The sequence below is a fragment of the Corvus brachyrhynchos genome, unplaced genomic scaffold, assembly GCF_000691975.1.
Source record: "Corvus brachyrhynchos isolate BGI_N302 unplaced genomic scaffold, ASM69197v1 scaffold48, whole genome shotgun sequence".
NCBI classification, from domain to species: domain Eukaryota; kingdom Metazoa; phylum Chordata; class Aves; order Passeriformes; family Corvidae; genus Corvus; species Corvus brachyrhynchos.
The window spans coordinates 512,740-516,051 of record NW_008240027.1 but is presented as its reverse complement, the minus strand read 5'-3'; the positions used below and the strand labels follow the sequence as shown (position 1 = coordinate 516,051).

Genomic DNA, 3,312 nt, shown 5'->3' with positions numbered 1-3,312 from the left:
GCTGGGCTCCGCCGCCGGCTGCGGCCTAACGGGTCTGCGGGGACCTGGCTGCAGCCATCCCCGGGCGGTGCGGGGAAACGCGGGCCGGTGCAGCTGCCGGGAGGAAAGCGGCCTTGCCTCTCTGTGCGGGAGCGGGGCAACCATCCATCCATCCATCCATTCATCCCTCCCTCCTTTCTCCCCTCCCTGCCTCTCTCCCTTCATCAGCGCCCCGGGACCGCGGCGGTTTCGGTGAATGCAGCGCTCGGTCCCGGCGCGATTCGCGTCCCCTCCGATCCCCCGTGACGCGGTGCCCGCCCAGTGACCCGCACCCCCAGGGGGGCACGCACCGCCCGGCGCTCGGGGGAGCGGCGACTTTTCGCCCGGGTCCCGACTTGGCTCAAAAGAAGGAAATGCATTTTTCACAGGTTTTTCTGAGCCAACGCACCGTGATCTGCACAGCGGCCCTCGCTCAGGCTTAGCACTCCAGCACTGTAAGATGCAATTCTATTATATACCGCAAATAAATCTGCTTTAAGTAATGCAAATCTAACTGTAATGCTTTCTAAGTCTGCCTCCTACAACCTGATGCCGTTCATGTACCCCTTTAGCCCTGACATTAAACACGCATTTGGACGCCAACTTGCTAATGAGTCCAACATGTTTTGCTCTGCTTTTTGTAGGAGTGTCCTGTCAGTGTCGTAGCTGAGGTCACAGATGCATCAAGCAGCTTTCCTGTCAGCTAATAACGCTACATTATGATACCTTTGAATCAAGATATTTTGCCGGGTTTAGGAAGCAGCGGTCTTTATTGTTTCTCTCTTCCATCCGCGAGGGTTACAGGGGAGTTTCGCGGACTCTGCGAGCTCCCTGCCGCCGCTGGCCCCGGGGCGACCGGGGACAAACGCTGCGTGCGGAGAGGGGCGCAGGGAAAGCTCAGCTGTACCTTCAGGAGGGTCCGTGGTCCCAAGAGAAACCCTGGGAATTGTTTAGAGCCTGTTGCGGACGCTGCTAGGGAGCGCGGGCTCCAGGGCGCCTGGGCTGGGTGTCTGGCGGCGGCGGCGCTGCTCCGGGGGCTCTGGGCGGGCTGAGGCCACACCGAAACGCCACTTACGATGCAAAGCCACAGCGTCAGAGAAGCTGGGTTTTATATTTTACCGTGTTCCTGCTCTCGTTTATGTTGGCAGGGCTTGCCAAAAGGTTTTTATTGCCCACTGACGTTAGCTTAACAATTCGAGCTCCCCACCACCCACCGGAGGGATGATAAATTAGTTGCCCTCACACCTGCACCTTTTTTTTCCCCCAGTTTGATGTTACAGACAGTTCTGTCCTAAGTACTAGGTATGGTGCAATGCCTGGGACAGCCTATGCTAAATCACAAACAAATCCACCCACACATTACTAGAGAGTAACTATAATAAAGGCTGAAAAGCGAGTTTTAGCAATTGGGTTAAAGCCAATTAATTCCTGGCACAAACCGAAGCTATAAGTATATAGTCAAGATTAGTTACACAGCATTCATGTCTATTACAGTCATATTTTAAATAATGATATCTATATTAGATCAAAACAGGAAGGATTTGATCCAGAACATAAAGAAAAGGTGAAAAGCTGCACGTGCCAGACGTCGCAGGAAGTTCATATTCAAGTCACAGCTAAAGTTTCTGTTTGCCTTCTCACAACCTCTCTGAGCCATTCGAGGTGGGTTTTATCCTCAAACGAGTGTCAGACAAATTAGGGAGCCGATTATTTTACTCCTCGTAATGCCCGGTGATAATATCTCCCTCCAGAAGGTTTTTTTGGGTTTTTTTTTTCTGCTGATTCTGGAGCCGATTGGGATAAATCCCTCTGTTTTAGATGGAGTATCTTTATCACTCATTAGAGGAAATGATCAGGATTAACGAGCTGCTTTCTGCAAAGACTTTTGACAGACCGGCATAGTAGAGGAAGTTTGACGGCATTTTCTGGCCAGGCAGCTTTACTTGCAGGAGGCCTGCAGCACTCCAGCTACACTTCGCTTAATTATTTTTGCTCTGTGGCATGATTAACAGAAGATGGAAGCTTTATTCTGAACTGTAAATCAGCAAAAAATAGTGTGAGACTGTTGTAAGGTTTGCAAATCTAATTCTACAGTAAGTTAGCAACAGGTAAACACCACCAAAGCCTGCGGATTTTAGGCAGTAATTAGTCACGAAATAAGTAATTTATAAGCCATCAGACTGAATAATTCAAGTTTTGCATATAATTCTCTCTTTATGCAGAAAAGCAACTATATTCGAATAATTAGATGGTACTTGCATACATATATTTCTGGAGCTAACTTTGAGGGAAGTTATATTTTATATTTTTGCTTTTTTAAAAATGGAAAAAAGGAGGGGGAAAAAAGCACTATTACTTCTAGACAAGAATTACCACAATGAGGCCCTTAAAAATACGCGTATTTTTTCTCTCCTTTAGTGGGAGTGGGGGGGTCAGTTGATAAATTCAACAAAGTTGTTTTCCCTCCTTCGTGTGTAGGCAGCTCATACTTGTCACCTTTGTATATTCGCAAACAAGCGTGGATGGGGGAATCAGTACAGGAAAATACAATTGCAAAGCAAAAAGCAAGCGACGCGGAGAGGAAAGCCAGAGGCAAAGGTCTGGCTTCGTTCAGCTGCAGATCTACTGCTGTAAAACCGGCTCTGTTTGACGGCTGCGGCCCCGACTCAGGGCCCCGCCCCATCCGGCCCCCGCCGGGCTGGCAGCGGCGGGTCCCCCCCTCAGGGCAGTGCTGGAGGAGCTGTAACTACCACAGGTTCCCTCCCTAACGCACCTCCCCGAGCTGCCTCACGCCTGTTTACATTCAAAATCACTTTCCCGTGGCGTCCACGCAGAAAACAGACGTGCAGATTGCCCCTGCGAGCGATGGGTTACGTGTGCTTATCAGGGAGCCATGACATTGCTGCTTACCTCTCGGAGGGTTCGCTTGGCAGAATTCAGTCCTCCGAGGGTCCCTGAAACCTAAAGCAATCCAGCCATTAAAGCACTTTAAGGCACTAAATATTGTTAGGCAGGGTGGCGGTGACATCTCCGACCTGTACCGTCCTCACTTCTTCTCCCTGGAAAGGAAAAGCGAAGTCCTCGCGTCTTCTCGCTCGGTGCCCGGGCGCGGTTCCCCCTCAAAATGGCACTTTCAAATCAATCAAGGACACCAAAACGCGGGAAGCAGGGAGTGCTGCCGTGGACGGTCGCCTTCCACGGTTAAGACAACTTGACATTGACCCTTCATCCTTGACCTTGTCCTCAGGATGAGAGAGGAGCCCGCGTCGCTGCCGGGGTGGTCCCGAGCGCGGA

At 50.7% G+C, this 3,312-nt stretch overlaps 1 long non-coding RNA gene across 2 annotated transcripts; it reads right to left on the bottom strand.

Moving 5' to 3' along the window:
• Window positions 1–769: 769 nt before the first annotated feature.
• LOC108448979 lies at window positions 770–3,306 on the bottom strand. 2 transcript variants are annotated; one of them, XR_001865062.1, is made up of 2 exons: window positions 2,929–3,306; window positions 770–2,052 (listed from the first exon to the last, which is right to left on the bottom strand). It is a non-coding gene; the product is annotated as an uncharacterized LOC108448979 (long non-coding RNA). The 2 variants fall into 2 exon arrangements; XR_001865061.1 differs by having other exon boundaries at window positions 770–1,088.
• Window positions 3,307–3,312: the final 6 nt, after the last annotated feature.